Source organism: Polyodon spathula, unplaced genomic scaffold (genome assembly GCF_017654505.1).
Source record: "Polyodon spathula isolate WHYD16114869_AA unplaced genomic scaffold, ASM1765450v1 scaffolds_3500, whole genome shotgun sequence".
In the NCBI taxonomy this organism is placed as follows: domain Eukaryota; kingdom Metazoa; phylum Chordata; class Actinopteri; order Acipenseriformes; family Polyodontidae; genus Polyodon; species Polyodon spathula.
This window is the reverse complement of record NW_024474961.1, coordinates 701-20,591: the sequence shown is the minus strand read 5'-3', so window position 1 is coordinate 20,591 and position 19,891 is coordinate 701. Positions and strand designations below refer to the sequence as shown.

General features: G+C 47.9%; 10 non-coding genes across 10 annotated transcripts; all 10 read right to left on the bottom strand.

The window, feature by feature from the left end:
* Positions 1–948: 948 nt before the first annotated feature.
* Positions 949–1,066, bottom strand: LOC121312067. Its single transcript, XR_005949671.1, has one exon. It is a non-coding gene; the product is annotated as a U5 spliceosomal RNA (small nuclear RNA).
* Positions 1,067–1,481: 415 nt separating this feature from the next.
* Positions 1,482–1,668, bottom strand: LOC121312077. Its single transcript, XR_005949679.1, has one exon. It is a non-coding gene; the product is annotated as a U2 spliceosomal RNA (small nuclear RNA).
* A 5,786-nt stretch (positions 1,669–7,454) lies between these two features.
* Positions 7,455–7,572, bottom strand: LOC121312066. Its single transcript, XR_005949670.1, has one exon. It is a non-coding gene; the product is annotated as a U5 spliceosomal RNA (small nuclear RNA).
* Positions 7,573–7,988: 416 nt separating this feature from the next.
* LOC121312052 lies at positions 7,989–8,181 on the bottom strand. The gene has a single exon (XR_005949657.1). It is a non-coding gene; the product is annotated as a U2 spliceosomal RNA (small nuclear RNA).
* A 189-nt stretch (positions 8,182–8,370) lies between these two features.
* LOC121312065 lies at positions 8,371–8,488 on the bottom strand. The gene has a single exon (XR_005949669.1). It is a non-coding gene; the product is annotated as a U5 spliceosomal RNA (small nuclear RNA).
* A 416-nt stretch (positions 8,489–8,904) lies between these two features.
* Positions 8,905–9,096, bottom strand: LOC121312058. The gene has a single exon (XR_005949662.1). It is a non-coding gene; the product is annotated as a U2 spliceosomal RNA (small nuclear RNA).
* A 5,772-nt stretch (positions 9,097–14,868) lies between these two features.
* LOC121312064 lies at positions 14,869–14,986 on the bottom strand. Its single transcript, XR_005949668.1, has one exon. It is a non-coding gene; the product is annotated as a U5 spliceosomal RNA (small nuclear RNA).
* Positions 14,987–15,387: 401 nt separating this feature from the next.
* Positions 15,388–15,587, bottom strand: LOC121312055. The gene has a single exon (XR_005949659.1). It is a non-coding gene; the product is annotated as a U2 spliceosomal RNA (small nuclear RNA).
* A 2,154-nt stretch (positions 15,588–17,741) lies between these two features.
* Positions 17,742–17,859, bottom strand: LOC121312062. Its single transcript, XR_005949666.1, has one exon. It is a non-coding gene; the product is annotated as a U5 spliceosomal RNA (small nuclear RNA).
* A 481-nt stretch (positions 17,860–18,340) lies between these two features.
* On the bottom strand, positions 18,341–18,527 carry LOC121312059. Its single transcript, XR_005949663.1, has one exon. It is a non-coding gene; the product is annotated as a U2 spliceosomal RNA (small nuclear RNA).
* Positions 18,528–19,891: the final 1,364 nt, after the last annotated feature.

Sequence of the window (19,891 nt, the reverse complement as noted above, 5' to 3'; positions counted from 1 at the left end):
CGCTTCATGCCCCTTCCTCCTACACTTTTGGCAGAACACCACTTGGCACTCACTCGCCTCATGTCCTTCAGTGTCACACTTGAAGCATTTCCTTGGTTGCCCAGGGTAAGATAGAAAACCCCTGTTTCCTCCAATCTGTATCTGGCCCGGAGGGTGTATTATACCCCCCTCTTTTGTACTACAAATCTTCAGCCTCACAAAGAATTTCCATTTCCCAGTCCAAATACCTGCAGGGTCAAGAACTTTAAAAGGTCCCGAAATAATATCGCAAACCCGACCAACGTACTGTGCAACATCCTCTTGTCCAACATAGGGGTTGTACATAAAAACAAATAAAGGTCGAACTTCCCTTGCAAACAAAGGGTCTCCAATATACATTGAAAAAGGTCTTTCATTTTTCTTCTGCTGAAAAACATCCCACACATTTCGAGCCAGTTCTTCGCTACATAGAGCTAAATCAAAAAACTTATCATAATTTTGGAAACAAAAAATAGACTTAACTTCCAGCTTCAGTCCTTTCAGCAGCACTTCCTTAACGAAAAATTCACGTCCACCTGGCGTATTCTTCCATTCTCCAACATCCACGGTCCTCAGCTGTTTCTCCAACTCCTCACTCCATCGAAACCGGATCAGGTTCTGCATTCTCCTTCCCGTTGCCATCGCATCCAGCTCCCAGCGCCTTCTCTTTCTCAGCAAATATTCAAAATGCTGCGGTCATGCCACATACACTTGAAATGAGCCAAGAGGCCGAGAAGCGATGCCCACAATGGTTTTGGCCAAACGCCCCGGGCGCGGCCGCCCGCCGCAGCAGTCGTGGTACTTGCTTCTCGGGCGGGCGGAGGGAGGGAGGAAGGAAGGAAGGAAGGAAGGAAGGAAGGAAAGGTGCCGGGCTCCAACGGGGGCGACCGCCCTTTCTGTGCTCGTTCTGCTTTTAAACTCCAGGTGGAGCCCCTCCCTGAGGGGAAGGGCTGTCCAAAAATTGGATCGAACTCGTAAATGCTCCTCTCCACGGAAATCTTTAGTAAAAGGCGAAAGGTTCATTCGAGCTGTAGAGAAGCCGGAGCGTGCCTTTGCTGGTGGCCGAGCCCTTCCGGCCGGCCCAAAGGCCCAAAGGCCCAAAGGCCCTCCCCTCTGCCAAGCGGCAGCGAGGCCACGCACGCAAAACAAAAACAGGGAACTCCTCCCAAAACGCATCTGCCGTTCCGCCCCGGCGAAAGGGCGCTTTGCTGCTGCTGCTACACTGGCCTGCTGCGTGTGTTAGGCCTGCCTGAATATGAAATATGAAAAAAAAAAAAAAAAAAAAAAAAAAAAAAGAACGAAAAGAGCGGGAAAACGGCGCGTCCCAGGAAAGGGGAGGGGGGGGGGGAGGGAGGGAGGGTGGGGCTCTCTCTCTCTCTCTCTCTCTCTCTCTCTCGCTCGCTCGCTCGCTCTCTCTCTCTCTCTCTCTCTCTCTCTCTCTCTCTCTCTTTTGACCTTTCTGAGAAATGGGCACCGTTCCCGGAGGTACTGCAATACCGGGTCGATGCGTGGAGTGGACGGAGCAAGCCCCGCTTCCATCTCCCGCTTCCAAAAATCCATTTAATATAGACGGTCCCCCTATGGGGGACGTATCAGATATTAAACTGATAAGAACAGATTTTTTTTTTTTTTTTTTTTTGGAAAATATAATTTTATTTAATCTTCTCACTACAATACAGTGTTGTTCACAGTTATAACATTTAAAAAATCAGTCATTTTCAAACATTATACTTTACAGCACTCTAAAACTATGGTTGCATCCCATTATACATGCAACTAGAAACATGACAGCAAGATATCCTATTTTCTAACAGTTTAAAACCCTGGTAAAACATCTACATTTCATGATACATCCATTGCACAGGTAAACTCATAGTCTATTGATTGTAAAAATTAAAGCACATTAATACAGGCAGGTACCGTAAAACTGTTTAAAACCTCACTCACTCAATTGTGAAAACCAGAGTATGTGTCATAAATAATCTGCTTCACCCCCTATTGTGAGCCCCCTAACCAACTCCAGACCGGCCCGCAAGGGCACACCAGCTGCCACGCCACTTCTTCCTCGCGCTGTCATGCCCTTCCAGTATCCCGTCCCGAAGCTGGTACTCGCTGAGGCTGCGGCAGGCCAATTTCATGCACTCCTTTCCATCCATGTATTTCTTCTTGAAGACCAACACGTTTCTTGTAGCCCACAGAGCATGATTGACACAATTTATGACAATCCATAAACACACCCCATCCTTCTTATTTGTTTTGCTCGGGGTTATACCGTACAAGACGTGTTTGCTCTCCAATTGGTCATAGTCCATGAAACTCCCGATCAGCCCCCTTGCCTCCTTCCAGACTTTCTGGGCCTGCACACAGCCCCAGAGTAGGTGTTCCACTGTTTCTTCTGCCCGGCAGCCCTCAAAAGGGCATCTCGGGTTCTTGGCCAGCGATCTTCGGTGCATGACAGCTCTTACCGGGAGAATCTGGTGTACCACCTGCCAAGCCTGGTCCTTGTGTCGGTTCAAGAGGCTCGGATGAGCCACCTGTCGCCAAATTCCTTCCACAACCTGTGGGTGAAAAAAGGAAATATCGCACATTTTATCTCTGTCCTTCACAATTGCCAAGACCTTCCGGGATTCTTTCCATGCCTCGGGTTCGATTTCTGTTAAAACTTGTGCCTGTAAAGTTTTCTTTATTTTGTTATAACAGTAGGGCAAATCTTCTGACAAGGGCACCGACAAGGAAGAGTGAAACATTTTAAAAGCTCTTAAAGATCCCCCCAAATAAAACTTTACAAAACAGGCAGCCTTACACTTCCCGAACAAACACAAGTTCACATGCACCCACGTGAACCTCAGCAGCAAGGTTTGTGCCAAGTCCGGGATCCCCTTTCCTCCACACCTCACACTCCTGTACACAACCTCCCTTCTTAACATCTCGCACTTCATTCCCCAGAAGAAGCACATCACCTTTCTTGTTAAAATTCTTAAAACGTCCCTAGATGGGGGGTACACAATAGCCACGTACAATAACATTGGTAAAATCACTGCCTTTAAAATTAGTCTTTTACCTTCAAAAGATAGCTCCCTGAGACTCCACAGACCCAGTTTCTGGGACACCTTACTCGTCACCTCTTCCCAGCTCTTCTGTCCAGACCCCTGTGCGTTCACTTTGATTCCCAGCATCCTAATACAATCTGTTTTAAAACACAAATCTATACTGGGTACTCTGCCCCACCTTCCAAACAGCATACACTCACTCTTGTTCCTGTTCAGTTTTGACCCCGAAGCACTGCAGAAATCTTCGGTCCGCTCCAAAGCCTTCACAATGGAGAGCTCATCTCGACAGACAATCGATACATCATCCATGTATAGTAAACACTTTACTTGATCCCCTTTGCTACCAGGTATAAACAGTCCACTGATTAACCTTTCAGCCCTGATTGCGTTTGCTAGCGGTTCCATGCAACAAATAAATAATAGAGGTGATAAAGGACAGCCTTGGCGCACCCCACTCCGAATCTTAACTGGTTTGGTCGTGCTCCCATTTACCAAAATAACACTTTCGATCTCTGAATACAAGATTTTAATCCAATTCACGAACCTGATCGGAAACCCCATTTTGGACAATACACCAAACATGTACTTGTGCGCAATCCTATCGTATGCCTTTTCTAAGTCCAAATTCAGGACGCAAAGCGGGAGCTCCCTCTCCCTGGCATAACCGATAGTGTCCCTCATGAGTATCAGGCTGTCCATTATCCTCCTCCCCGGGACTGCACATACCTGGTCCGGGTGAATGACAGTATCGATAACCTTCTTCATTCTGCAGGTAATGAGCTTTGCTAGTAGTTTGTAGTCTGTGTTCTGCAGGCTGATTGGACGCCAGTTCTTTAGGTCTTCTCTGTCACCTTTCTTGTGTAGGAGTGTGATGATTCCCCTCCGAAAGGAAGGGGGCATTTCTCCAGCATTACAAATCTCCCTGAATAAAACTAATAAATCAAATTTTAAGACATCCCAAAATTCAATATAAAATTCTATTGGCAGTCCATCTCCCCCTGGTGTTTTATTCAACTTAAAAGACTTGGCTATACTTTCCATTTCTAAAACAGTGAAATCCACACACATATTTTCTGTTTGCACCCCCTGTAAAACCTTATCAATGTTTTTTAAAAGGTCATTACATCTCCCCTCGTCTATTTCTTTCTCTTCGTACAGCTGTCCATAAAAGTTTTCTACCACCTCCAGTATTTCCCCCTGCTCCGTCCTTGTTTTCCCATCCTCCCCCTTCAATCCTGCCATGCCTTTCTTTCTCTCCACCACCTTTTTAAAAAAGAACCTTGTACATTTCTCATTATTTTCCAGGCATTCTGCTTTGCTTAAGAATATAACCCTGTCACATTTCCTTTTAAACACCTCTTGTATTTTCCTTTTTGTTTCTGCAATCTGCTGGAAGACCTCCGCCCCTGCCCTTGCCTGCGTAAACAATCTTTGCAGCTTTATTTGCAGTATTTTGTACTTCATCTTTTCCTTTTGCACCTTACTTCTACTTTCACCAATAAAAAAATTCTGGATCTTTGTTTTCACCATCTCCCACCACTCTGCCTCTGTGTTATAAAATCCTTTTAAGCTCCTCCACCCCTCATACCATTCTTTGAACCTTTCCTTAATTCCTTTCTCTCTTAACAACTTTGTGTTTAGTTTCCATATTCCCCTTTTGTTTTCTACTACCACCCCTAAATCGAACTTCCCACTCACCATCAGGTGGTCGGAGAAAAAGACTGGTGTCAACACACATTGTGTACACTTTATATCCCCTGTCATAAACACCATATCGATTCTTGACTTGCTCTTCCCCTGGGGGCTAAACCAAGTGAAACCTCCCTTGACATTTAAGGATCTGTACACATCTATCAATTTAAAATCTTTAACGATCTGCAGTAACAGCCCGGATGTCTTGTCTAATTTAAAACCTTTCAACCCCTCCTGCCTATCCTTTGAAGATAGGACACAGTTCCAGTCACCCCCCATTAAGATTGGTAATGCTGTAACTAAAAAAGGTCTTAACCTATTAAACAAGGCAAATCTCTCCTCTTTGTCCGGTGATGCATAAACATTAATTAAGATGAGTTCTTTCCCACCATATAAAACTCTCGCCATTAATGCCCTTCCATCCATTATAACCATGCTTTCTTTTATTGCACACTTCTTAGTTTTCAATAAAATTGCCACCCCGGCATTCCTATTTTCGTTTGTTCCGGACCACACTGACTCCCCCACCGTCCACCTTTCCTCCCAATGCTTATATTCTTTACTAAAACCAATTCCACATTCCTGCAGAAACATGATATCTGCATCGATTCCCTTCAAATAATCTAAAACAGACATGCTCCTAACTGAGCTAACTATGCTCCTGACGTTCACAGAAGCCACAGAAAGATTCATAGCCATCAGAAGATATAAAACACACAGTCATCTCTACTACTTGTGTAAAGACCCTGCCTGTAACACCTCCTCAAAATTCCTCTCATTCTCACTCCCCACATACTCTTGTCCCCCATAATCCTGTTCCCCCGGAGAAAACGTCCTCTCACTCAAAGGGGAGTCTATAGTGGGAGAGGAAGCCAAAAAACCACACCCACTTCCCCCTTCCTGATCGTTCCCTTCTGTCTCTATTTTCTTTTTACGTCCTTTTTTGTTTTTCCCTCTCTTCTCCTGTTCTTCCTCCATTTTCCTCTTCTCTATTTTCTTTTCCTTCCCCCTGACCTTTTGTCCTGTCCCCGTCTCCACTACACTCCCCGTATCGGACACGTCCCCCTCCGAACCTTCCTCCATTTCACTACCTTCTGTTTCACTATCCTCCTCCTTTTCTTCAAACATCTCAATTGCCCTTGTCCCACTTTGCTCTCCCATTTCTTTCCCTTCCCCCACAATCACACCCCCTGTATTTACATTCTCCTCCCCTCCCACAAAGACCCTCCCTTCCTCCCTCTCCTTACTTGTTGCTTCACCAGCCTTCCCATCAGCCCTTTCACCACTTCCTCCACCAATCACCTCCCTGTGTACAGTCTGAAACTCAACCGCTTCATCCTCAGATTGAGAAACACACAAATCCTCCACCAACACAGAAACCGCTTGACTGGCTTCATTCTTTGCCAAATCTGTTCTCTCCAGCTCCTCTGCCTCCTTCTCCCCTACATTCTCATTCCCCTTATCTTTGTTTGTTTTAACTTTATTTGCAAAAGAGTTTGGGCACTCCCTGAAAAAATGGTCCTGACTACCACACAAATTACAGGCCCTCCTTATTGAGCATTCAGAGGCCACATGACCAAGCTCTTTACAAATATGGCATGCTACTTTATCGCAGGCTACTGCCAGGTGCCCCAACTCTCCACACCTTCTACAAAGTTTTGGCTGGCCCTGATAGTGGACAAACCCCCGGTTTGCACCTAGTGCAATATCTGATGGAATATGCCTCAGGCCTCCATACCCCCCTGGCTTCGGATGCAGCTCCACTAGCACCCTCCACGACCCATTCCATATTCCGTCCGCATCCTCCACTCTAGCTGGAGCCCTCAGTACGTTGCAGTACCTGCACAGCCATGTTCTTACATCTGCCCCTTCTACAGACTCATTGAACATTCTTACCACCACCACCTTTCGTCTATTGTCCGACAAAGCAGTCACCTCAAATTTCCTTAGCAAATCATGCCCAGTTAACAGCTCATACTTACCCCAAAACCGATTCAACACCGCCTCTGTGCTAAAGCTCACCTCCCACACATTCCCCTTCCCCACAGAAATAATACAGTTCACCTCACATGGAACAAGACTGAACAAACCCTGCAAAACATTCCTTGAGAACTCTAACCTACTCAATTCTAACTTCCCTTCACCCTCTAAATAAGCCTGTCTCACTGCAAACCTAACACAGTTAAAGCGCCTCACACCAGACATATATGTAGACATCTTTACCAGAAAAAAGTAACCAAATATACAACAAATAAAACACAATGAAGGAAACCCCGAAGGGCCCTACCCCCAAAAAGCAAAGACTCCTCTCTCTCTCCTCTGTTCTTTTCTCTCCTTTCCACAAAAAAGAATCCGGGGCACCTGGGAAAAAAACTAACAAAGAAACAAGTTAACACCAAAACCACCTTCTATAATTTTCAAAAAACGCCTAGAAAGCGCGATCACTTCACCAACAACTGCTGCGGTCAAGCCACATACACTTGTCTGAGCCAAGAGGCCGAGAAGCGATGCCCACAATGGTTTTGGCCAAACGCCCCGGGCGCGGCCGCCCGCCGCAGCAGTCGTGGTACTTGCTTCTCGGGCGGGCGGAGGGAGGAAGGAAGGAAGGAAGGAAGGAAGGAAGGAAAGGTGCCGGGCTCCAACGGGGGCGACCGCCCTTTCTGTGCTCGTTCTGCTTTTAAACTCCAGGTGGAGCCCCTCCCTGAGGGGAAGGGCTGTCCAAAAATTGGATCGAACTCGTAAATGCTCCTCTCCACGGAAATCTTTAGTAAAAGGCGAAAGGTTCATTCGAGCTGTAGAGAAGCCGGAGCGTGCCTTTGCTGGTGGCCGAGCCCTTCCGGCCGGCCCAAAGGCCCAAAGGCCCAAAGGCCCTCCCCTCTGCCAAGCGGCAGCGAGGCCACGCACGCAAAACAAAAACAGGGAACTCCTCCCAAAACGCATCTGCCGTTCCGCCCCGGCGAAAGGGCGCTTTGCTGCTGCTGCTACACTGGCCTGCTGCGTGTGTTAGGCCTGCCTGAATATGAAATATGAAAAAAAAAAAAAAAAAAAAAAAAAAAAAAAAAAAAAAAAAGAACGAAAAGAGCGGGAAAACGGCGCGTCCCAGGAAAGGGGAGGTGGGGAGGGAGGGACGGTGGGGCTCTCTCTCTCTCTCTCTCTCTCTCTCGCTCGCTCTCTCTCTCTCTCTCTCTCTCTCTCTCTCTCTCTCTCTCTCTCTTTTGACCTTTCTGAGAAATGGGCACCGTTCCCGGAGGTACTGCAATACCGGGTCGATGCGTGGAGTGGACGGAGCAAGCCCCGCTTCCATCTCCCGCTTCCAAAAATCCATTTAATATAGACGGTCCCCCTATGGGGGACGTATCAGATATTAAACTGATAAGAACAGATACTACACTTGATCTGAGCCAAGAGGCCGAGAAGCGATGCCCACAATGGTTTTGGCCAAACGCCCCGGGCGCGGCCGCCCGCCGCAGCAGTCGTGGTACTTGCTTCTCGGGCGGGCGGAGGGAGGGAGGAAGGAAGGAAGGAAGGAAGGAAGGAAGGAAAGGTGCCGGGCTCCAACGGGGGCGACCGCCCTTTCTGTGCTCGTTCTGCTTTTAAACTCCAGGTGGAGCCCCTCCCTGAGGGGAAGGGCTGTCCAAAAATTGGATCGAACTCGTAAATGCTCCTCTCCACGGAAATCTTTAGTAAAAGGCGAAAGGTTCATTCGAGCTGTAGAGAAGCCGGAGCGTGCCTTTGCTGGTGGCCGAGCCCTTCCGGCCGGCCCAAAGGCCCAAAGGCCCTCCCCTCTGCCAAGCGGCAGCGAGGCCACGCACGCAAAACAAAAACAGGGAACTCCTCCCAAAACGCATCTGCCGTTCCGCCCCGGCGAAAGGGCGCTTTGCTGCTGCTGCTACACTGGCCTGCTGCGTGTGTTAGGCCTGCCTGAATATGAAATATGAAAAAAAAAAAAAAAAAAAAAAAAAAAAAAAACGAAAAGAGCGGGAAAACGGCGCGTCCCAGGAAAGGGGAGGGAGGGGGGAGGGAGGGAGGGAGGGTCTCTCTCCTCTCTCTCTCTCTCTCTCTCTCTCTCTCTCTCTCTCTCTCTCTCTCGCTCTCTCTCTCTCTCTCTCTCTCTCTCTCTCTCTCTCTCTTTTGACCTTTCTGAGAAATGGGCACCGTTCCCGGAGGTACTGCAATACCGGGTCGATGCGTGGAGTGGACGGAGCAAGCCCCGCTTCCATCTCCCGCTTCCAAAAATCCATTTAATATAGACGGTCCCCCTATGGGGGACGTATCAGATATTAAACTGATAAGAACAGATTTTTTTTTTTTTTTTTTTATTGTATATAAATTCAAATTTTCCAATCATTCCCAATAATCATATACATTTTAACAATTTTTTTTTTTTTTTTTTTTAAATACACAAAATACAATCACCAATGACACAAACATATTACACACAGATTCTCAAACACAATATAACAATACAGACACTTTAAAATCAACCCCTTTATTTGTGCACAAGAGAGCATGCCCTTAAACAACATCCTGACCCTGCCCAGATGAGCCCAACCACTCCGACCTGACCCTGGCACCAGCACCACCCGGCCATCTCTTCAGCTGCCAGACCTCCTCCGCTTCTTCACGACCCCTCCTGTTAGCATCCCTGGACACATAGTCCTTGACAGCACTCAGACCTATTTCGTACGTCTCATGGCAGCCCAACTCTTTTGAAAAAATGAGCAGGTTCCTGGCTCTGAAAAGAGCCTCTTTAAAACAGTTCACTGCACACCAGAGCTGCCATGATCCTTTCTCATTTTTCTTTGGCCCATACCGAACCAGCTGCTCTTTCACGGCGGTCTTCGATAACACAGCCAACAGGGGGGTCGCCTTCTTCCACAGCCGTCTGGCAGCCTCGCACTCCCACAGCAGATGACGTGCCGTCTCTTCTGCCCCACAGCCCTGAACAGGGCATCTAGGGGACTTCCCCATGCCTCGAGCAAACATAACTGCTCTCACTGGCAAGATCTCGTGGACTACCTGCCAGGCCAGATCTTTGTGTCGGTTCATCAGGGCAGGATGGGCAACATTCCTCCACGCCACACTGGGTTCTCCTAGGGATCCCCTCACAGGGCACATATCCTCTCTCTCCTGCACAAGAGCAAAACATTTTTTGGGGTTTAAAAGGATATCCTTCTCCATACTCTCCAACTGTCTCTTCTTTACAAAGGTTTTAAGAGCAGTATAGATAAAAGGCATCTGGAAAGCAGTGGGCACACTCAACGGAATCTTTAAAATTCCTAAAAATCTTAAGTAAGGCCCCAGAAAAAACCGAACAAACAGTGCCCCTTTACACCTGTTACTCAAAACCATTTCCAGGTGCCTGCAAAAACTGTGCGTAAATAAAAACAGTTCTAAATCGGGGAGCCCTTTCCCACCCTTCTCTGCTCCCCTGCACACTACCTCCCTCTTCAGGCGCTCCCACTTGGACCCCCAAAAAAAAGTAAAAACCTTCCTCTTCAGGCAGACAATCACAGACCTTGTGGGCGGAAACACCACCCCCACATACAGCAGCAGAGGAAGGATCACAGCCTTCACCACCAGCACCTTCCCCTCCAGCGACAAGGACCTCAGCCCCCAGAGACCCAGCTTCTGTCCGACCCTCTTCGCGACGTCGACCCAATTGCTGAGACCAGATCCTGTGGCATCAATTTTCACACCTAAAACTTTGATAAAATCCGTTCTCACACATAACCCAATCTCAGGCACACACTTCCACTCTCCAAAACACATACACTCCGACTTCCCACGGTTCAATTTAGACCCCGAGGCCACACAAAAGCGTTCACACTGAACCAAGGATCGCTTGATTGCATACTCATCCACGCACAACACATTCACGTCATCCATGTACAACAAACACTTTGCCTCAGCTCCTCCACCCCCAGGGATAGTCAGCCCCCTGATCATCTTATCCTTGCGAAGGGCCTGAGCCAAAGGTTCTATACAGCAAATAAAAAGCAGGGGGGACAGCGGACAGCCCTGTCTTACTCCACACTTAATATCAATTTGACCGGATAGCTTCCCATTAATACTAACCCTACTTCCTATATCACTATAGAGAAGACTTACCCACTTAACAGTTTTTCCAGAGAACCCCATTTTCTTCAAAACCCTGAGCATAAACTCATGAGAGACCCTGTCATATGCCTTTTCCAGATCCAAATTCAAAAGACATACCGGCACCTTACGGTCCTGTGCAAAAAGGACCGAATCTCTCAGTAGGATAAGGCTGTCCGTGATCTTCCGCCCTGGAACGCCACAGGTCTGGTCTGGATGAATCACATCAGCAATTACAGACCTCATTCTTAGAGTTAAAATTTTTGCATAACACTTGTAGTCGACATTCAAGAGGGTCAAGGGTCTCCAGTTCTTCAAATCCTCTTTCATATTTTTCTTAAAAACCAGGGTGATGATCCCCTGCCTGAAAGACAAGGGCATCGCCCCTTTAACAACAATTTCATTAAAAACATCCACAATGTCAGGCCCAATCACCCCCCAAAACGCCATGTAAAACTCTCTCGGGAGACCGTCCCCGCCAGGAGTCTTCCCATCTTTGAAGGACCCCATGGCAGCAGCAGCCTCCTGCAGGGAGATCTCACCCTCCAGTGATTCTCCCTCATCCACACCCACATCCAACCCATCCAACATCTCACATACCATACTCTCGTCTATCACTTTCCTTTCATACAGGTTACTATAAAACCTTTCAGCCACCTCAAGCATGCCATCTGTTTCCTTCCTTACAATCCCACTCTCATCCCTCAAACCACTCATCAACTTGCACCCATCCATCACTTTCTTAAAAAAGTATCGCGAACACTTCTCATTCTCCTCCATGTGCCGCACCTTGCTCTCAACGATCATCCTTTTCATTTTGCTTTCATACAGATCTTTCAGTTCACTTTTAACTGCACCAATCTCACTTGTCACATCCCATCCCATACCTGCCAACTCAAACAGCCTCTCAAATTTCCTTTGCAGTCCATATGCCCTCCTCCTCCCCCTTCTTGCTCTCCTTACTCCCACCCCTATAAAGAAACCTTTGATTTTTGTTTTCACACACTCCCACCACTCACCAATCGAATCAAACATCACTTTCAAAGACTGCCACTCCCTGTATCGCTCTTCAAACTCATTCCTTATTTCTTTATCTTTCAACACACTCACATTCAACTTCCACACCCCTTTCCCTTTCTCACACACCCCCTCCAGCTTGAGTTCAGCACGCAACAACACATGGTCAGAATAAAACACAGGCACACACTCACACAGCACCCACTCCACCTCCCTCGAGGCCAGAATAAAATCAATTCTCGAAGCCCTAGCCCCTGCTGCATCGAACCATGTGTAGCCCGGCACACCCGGGTTCACCCTCCTGAACCCATCGACCAACCGGGCATCACCTATAATACCCCCCAGAATCTTGGATGTTTTGTCCAGCTTTTTGATGCCCTCCCCCTTCCTATCACTCCCACTCAGCATACAATTAAAGTCACCTCCCCACACTACCGTCTTAGATGTTATCACGAAACCTCTCATCCTCTCAAACATCTCAGCTCTCTCATTCTTTTCTGGCGAGGCATAGACATTAATGAGTCTCACCTCCTTCCCCATCCATTCCACATCCACAACCACAGCTCTCCCACCCTCCACCACCGTCTTGCTTTTTATTTCAATGTTTTTACCTTTAAATAACACAGCCACACCCGCATTCTTACACACATTCGTCCCGGACCACACAGACGCACCACACTTCCACAGACTCTCCAGATCACTGTAACACTCCTTAAACGGGATGCCGCACTCCTGCAAGAAGAGGACATCCGCCTTCACAGCACACAAGGAATCCAACACTGTTCTACATCTCACACTACCCTTTACACTCCTCACATTGACTGTTGCTATTGTCAGTGCCATGTAGAACAACAAAAGATGAGCAAGTTTTCTCACAACATTTTACTCGGCCCTATCCCCGTGCTATCGGAGAACTGCCGCACGTTTTCATCATCCAAAAAGGAGGTGTCCCCAGGGTCCACACCCCTCCCACCATAAGACCTATCACTCAACACAGAGGAGTCAGAGCTAGGAGAAACCGGAGTCTCCTGCCTAGCTTGCTTACTGTCCTCCTTTCTTTCCTTTTTCCCCCTTTTACCAACTTTCATACCACACCTCACCTCTTCCCTTTTCTCCAATTTCCTTTTCCATGAAGCTCTCTCCTGCTCCATTTGTTCTTCATCTAGAGTCCCTCCCACCTCTTCCTCCTCCTCCTCCACCTCTATCTCCTCTTCACTAGACTCCCCCTCAGCTCCACTGTCTATATTACCCACCACATATCTCTCCTGATGTGCCTGGCCACACGGGATGGGGCTCCCGTCCTGAATACCTGAGGAGTCTACCTCTCCCTCACTCTTATTTGACACCTCTCCAACACCCTCACTATCCTCTTCTGACTCCGTGACCTGCAGATCTGCTGCCAAAGAAATTCCCTCCTTCTGTCCTTCCTCCTGATCCATCTCCTCCTCCCCCTCACTCCCTCTCTGCTCTCCCACCCCAGGTGCCTGCCCTTCCCCCTCATCCTCTCCACTCTCACTCTCCCCTTCCCCCAGGCGCTCACCTCCCGTCCCTCCCCCCTCCATGCTCTCCTTCCTCTTTCCCCTCCCTTCCTGCTGTCCCCTATCCTCCCTCCCCTCCTTACCCCCCTTCCTTTCTTTCTCCTTCCCTCCCCTATCCCTTTCCTCCTCCTCCTCCTCCCTCTGTTCCCTCTCCCTCTCCCTCTTCTCCCTCTCCCTCTCCTCATCCCTCTTTGCTTTGTTAGCAAAAGAGGCTGGACAGTGCATAAAAAGATGTTCACTACTATCACATAAACTGCACTTCCTTCTCTCCTGACACTCACTCGCCACATGCCCCTCACCTTTACACACATAACATATAATTTTTGTGCACCCCGCCGCCAAGTGACCCATTGCCCCACACTTCCGACACAATTTGGGTTGCCTAAAATAATGCACATAACCCCTATCCATCCCCAGCACTATTTCAGAGGGAATGATTCTATACCCCTCATACCCATTCGGATCTGGCCACAGACTTACACGCACCCTCCAAGCACCATTCCATACCCCATCACTATCCCTCACTTTCTCTGCACCCCCATGCACCAAACAATACTTCCTCAACCACATACACACATCCTCTCCCTGCACAGTCTCCGACCCCATCCTCACAATCACCACCCTTCTAGCAACATCAGTCAAGGTTGTTACTTGGAACTTTCTCAACTGTTGATCATCTTTCCCTGCCGTAAACAAAAGGTGACATTTCTGTAGGTCAGACACATCCCTAAAACTGACATCCCAAGTGCTCCCATTCCCCACAGTGATAATACAGTTCAGCTGCTCTGGCTTGAAACCCAATTTCTTTTGCAGCACCGATCTTGAAAACTCAAGCCTATCTAATCCTACTTCCTTCCCCTCTCCTCTCTCCTCATCCTTCAAAGAAATTCTAATACAGTTAAAGCGACGTGCCGCAAACCTCGGGGACGCCATCTTAACTATACAAAACAACCTTACACACAAACAGAATTAAATTTTTAGATTTGGCCAAGCCAAAATAAAGCAAAGTATCTGGCAATAAGAGAATAAACAGCAGATAAGGTGCCCTCAAAAGGGTCCCCCTTACCTGCTCCACAACCTGGCTCCTGGACTGCCGCCTGCCCTGCTCCTCTCCTACCAGACTTCAGATACCAGCAACCAACGTTGCTCCCGTTTACCTTACCTTACCGAAACCGATACCTTACCGATCACTTCACAAATCGAGCTGCGGTCAAGCCACACACTTGATCTGAGCCAAGAGGCCGAGAAGCGATGCCCACAATGGTTTTGGCCAAACGCCCCGGGCGCGGCCGCCCGCCGCAGCAGTCGTGGTACTTGCTTCTCGGGCGGGCGGAGGGAGGGAGGAAGGAAGGAAGGAAGGAAGGAAGGAAGGAAGGAAGGAAGGAAAGGTGCCGGGCTCCAACGGGGGCGACCGCCCTTTCTGTGCTCGTTCTGCTTTTAAACTCCAGGTGGAGCCCCTCCCTGAGGGGAAGGGCTGTCCAAAAATTGGATCGAACTCGTAAATGCTCCTCTCCACGGAAATCTTTAGTAAAAGGCGAAAGGTTCATTCGAGCTGTAGAGAAGCCGGAGCGTGCCTTTGCTGGTGGCCGAGCCCTTCCGGCCGGCCCAAAGGCCCAAAGGCCCTCCCCTCTGCCAAGCGGCAGCGAGGCCACGCACGCAAAACAAAAACAGGGAACTCCTCCCAAAACGCATCTGCCGTTCCGCCCCGGCGAAAGGGCGCTTTGCTGCTGCTGCTGCTGCTACACTGGCCTGCTGCGTGTGTTAGGCCTGCCTGAATATGAAATATGAAAAAAAAAAAAAAAAAAAAAAAAAAACGAAAAGAGCGGGAAAACGGCGCGTCCCAGGAAAGGGGAGGTGGGGAGGGAGGGAGGGTTAGGGTGGGCTCTCTCTCTCTCTCTCTCTCGCTCTCTCTCTCTCTCTCTCTCTCTCTCTCTCTCTCTCTCTCTCTCTCTCTCTCTCTTTGGACTTTCTGAGAAATGGGCACCGTTCCCGGAGGTACTGCAATACCGGGTCGATGCGTGGAGTGGACGGAGCAAGCCCCGCTTCCATCTCCCGCTTCCAAAAATCCATTTAATATAGACGGTCCCCCTATGGGGGACGTATCAGATATTAAACTGATAAGAACAGATTTTTTTTTTTTTTTTTTTTTTTTTATTTTTTTTATAAATAGTATAAATCTTTTCGAAAAGTTTTTGAACACAAACAATAAATACAAACTGTAAACCACAAATCCTTATCCATTACAAAAACTAAATAATACTTCACAAAAAAACAATTCGTTTATACATTTCAAAAACACAAACTTATTATCATTACAAAACTAAAACATACAATCAAAATCTGTCTAATACATATAAAACAATAACTAAGAAACTAAACATATAATCTAACGGCACAAGAAAAATCCCTTTCAATTTACATATATGCAAATATTCAAAAAAAATACTAATACTCCTCTAAACACAATCCCACTCACCCACCCATCTCTAATTCTAAATACACCGTTTACATAACCCCTCCACCTCTAAATACACCTCCTAAGAAAACCAAGAACATTATTTTTTCCTAGCGTTCCCCCTCTTTAACGCCTCAAAAAAAACTTTCCGCCTCTCTTCCTCATAACGGTTCCACTCCGCCTCTGTTATTCTTCCCTTCTTCATCCTCTCCTTCCACTCCAGAAGTTCGGCGAACTCCTTGCCACAAAAAGTCCTCATTATGGCCTCCTCCTTTTGTCGGTACTCCGCCTCACTCACTTTATTTTTCTTCACTTCCTCCTTCTCCATTCTCTCACCCCAACTTGGGCTCTCTGTTTCCCCTTTCTCTTTTTCCTCCACACTCTCACTCCGACTCGAACCAGCTGTTCCTCTTACCCCTCTTGACTCTGCTTCACTTCCCAGGTCCTCTGTTACGCTTTCCTCTCCTCCACTCCTGCTTCTCGATTGGCCCTCCCTGACCCACTCCTCATTCCCGTCTCTCTCCTTCCTCTTCCTCTGCACCTCTCCTCCCTCTTCCTCCATTGGAACAGGAATGGACTCATCAGTGGACACCTGAAGGCCTCCCTCCTCCTTTTTTCCCAGGACTCCTCCCCTTTCTTTTGTCTGTTCCGGCTTTGATTTTCCCGCCATTTCGCCTCCTTCTGTCTGAGCTCCACCCCCAACACTCTTTTGTGTTCCAGACTCAAAAGTTTTAGCTTTCTGTCTGTCAGGCTCTCCACTCTTCTTAGCTCCAGGTTGTTGCTTCTCCTCCTTCTCCTTCTGTTTTGTCTCTTGGCTCTGCTTTTTCTCTTTCCCTCCTCCTGCTGCTGCTTCAGCATAGCTCCTTGACCTCTTTTCGCAGTCTTTATACAGGTGATCCATTGCCCCACAAAGATTGCATTTTTTCTTTTCTCCACAGTCTCTACTGATGTGCCCCACCTTGTTACAGTTCCTGCAAACAGTCTCTGTGCACTCTGCAGCATAGTGGTCTGCTGCAGAGCACTTGTAACAAACATCAGGCTGTCCTGCGTACCTGATAATCCCTCTATTCGGCCCGATGTAGAACACAGGTTTCAGGCCTACATGGGTTCCGCTCCTCTGCTCCATCTTGAACCTCCCATAGAACTTCCTCCAGTTAGTCCAAATGCCTGCAGAATCCATTATTTTAACTAGCCCATGCTTCACTACAAAAAACCTTTCAATAAAGCTCTGGATCTCCTCTTCTGGCACTTGGGCACTATTCATGCGAACATGAAAGGTTTTCCAGTCCAGAGTAAAAATCGGTTCAAAAAAGAACTCACTCGCTGTTTCCATAGGGCTTTGCTCAAACACTCCCTTCTTCTCCCAGCAGATGTCCTCGTTCATCAAGGTGAGATCAAAAAGTCCTCTCTTCCCATAATCCTGCAGGCACAGGATCTCTTCCAACTTTAACTGCAACAATCCAAAGACGATTTCGTCGACGAATCTTTTTCGGTCCCATTTCTGCTGCTCAGCATCCTTCACCTGGAACCGGATAGTATTCTTGCTACTGCTGTATTGCATAGCTCCACTTACTACCCAATCGCCTTCTCTTCCTTCAGCAACCAATAAGCTGCGGACAAGCCACACACCCAATTGGTCAGAGCCAAGAGGCCGAGAAGCGATGCCCACAATGGTTTTGGCCAAACGCCCCGGGCGCGGCCGCCCGCCGCAGCAGTCGTGGTACTTGCTTCTCGGGCGGGCGGAGGGAGGAAGGAAGGAAGGAAGGAAGGAAGGAAGGAAGGAAGGAAGGAAGGAAGGAAGGAAAGGTGCCGGGCTCCAACGGGGGCGACCGCCCTTTCTGTGCTCGTTCTGCTTTTAAACTCCAGGTGGAGCCCCTCCCTGAGGGGAAGGGCTGTCCAAAAATTGGATCGAACTCGTAAATGCTCCTCTCCACGGAAATCTTTAGTAAAAGGCGAAAGGTTCATTCGAGCTGTAGAGAAGCCGGAGCGTGCCTTTGCTGGTGGCCGAGCCCTTCCGGCCGGCCCAAAGGCCCAAAGGCCCTCCCCTCTGCCAAGCGGCAGCGAGGCCACGCACGCAAAACAAAAACAGGGAACTCCTCCCAAAACGCATCTGCCGTTCCGCCCCGGCGAAAGGGCGCTTTGCTGCTGCTGCTGCTGCTACACTGGCCTGCTGCGGTGTGTTAGGCCTGCCTGAATATGAAAATATGAAAAAAAAAAAAAAAAAAAAAAAAAAAAAAGAACGAAAAAGAACGGGAAAAGAGCGCGCAGGGATCCTTTCCCCTCCACCCCTCCCTCCCTCAAAATCCACCCCGTGAGAGAGAGGAGGGAGGGAGTAAGGGTGGGTGAAAGGAGGAGCGTGCCTCTCTCTCTCTCTCTCTCTCTCTCTCTTCTCTCTCTCTCTCTCCTCTCTCTCTCTCTCCTCTCTCTCTCTCTCTCTCTCGCGCTCTCTCTCTCTCTTTTGACCTTTCTGAGAAATGGGCACCGTTCCCGGAGGTACTGCAATACCGGGTCGATGCGTGGAGTGGACGGAGCAAGCCCCGCTTCCATCTCCCGCTTCCAAAAATCCATTTAATATAGACGGTCCCCCTATGGGGGACGTATCAGATATTAAACTGATAAGAACAGATTTTTTTTTTTTTTTTTTTTTTTATAATTAATAATCATTCAATAATCACAACACGTTACATTTCAAAATACACCATTGCATTCAATACCAAAAAAACCCCACCCCCACCCCCATATCCCTTTAATCATAGACACCCCCATCTCTAATTCTAAACACACTTTTCACAAACCCACTAAACCTTTCCACTTCTCCTTTGCTGCATTGAAACCCCACTTATCTACCTCCCACTTCACCCTCCCTCTGATATCACCTTTCACCCTCTCCACCACTCCCCTCACACTCCCCTTAACATTCGATTTTATTAACACCCCTCTTGAGTCCCACAGCCCCTTTTTCACCAAAGAAATTAACAACCAAACCAAAAAATTTACCCTCTTCCCCACTCCCCCCAGCACCAGTCCAAACATAATCTTTTCATAACACAGATTCACCCGAACTCCACACAAATCAAAAACCTTTCCCATCTCCCCCCCCACCCCTGCTGCAAATGGACAGTCCCAGAAAACATGGCTCTGTGTTTCCTCAGCCATACAGGTGTCCCTAGGACAGAACTTGTTTCTGGTCAGCTTGTGCCTGTACAGGACCTCCCTCACTGCTAACCTTTTGTGAGCCCCCATCCAATTAAGGTCCTTTAAAATATTGTCCAGCCCCTTAGGCTGAACTGTTACCCACAGATTTTTTGACCCTACCTGCTCCCTACCTCTCCCTAGTTCTTCCCTAATAGCCCCATATAGTTCTCTGTGACTCAAGCACATCTGTCGTTCTTGACACGCTACGTGCCTTTTAGACCACTTTACAGCATGCTTATAATGCTCTGGCATCTGCTCAGCCTTGGGAACTCTATTGTCCCACACAATTAAACGTCTCATGGGCACGGAAAACCAAAATAATACAAAAAACTGAAACTTATGCTGAACAGGCGAAGTTAAAGAAACACACAAATTGCAAAAAAACAAACAGTCCAATTTAAGGGGAATATGAGGGACATCTCTGCCTCCCTCTTCCACAGGCTGGTACATCTGGACCCTCGTTATATATTCATACTTCCCACCCCACACAAAATCAAATGTTATCTGTGTCATAACCTTCCTAAGCCGTGCTGGCATAGGAAACACATACGATAAATATAATAATGAAGGCAGCATGTCTGCCTTAATAACTAAAACCTTCCCACTATAAGACAAGTTCCTAGTTTTCCACAGCCCAAGTCTAACCCTCAGCCGAGATATTCTCTCACACCAATTCCTCATTTCGTTTCCCTCGTGATCAAAACTGACCCCTAACAATTTAAGTGCCCCAGAGCAATTTTGTAAACCACCCAGGTCATCCTTCCTATCTCTCCATATCCCAAAGAACTTTACTGTAGATTTTGCGATGTTTAGCTTGGACCCCGAGG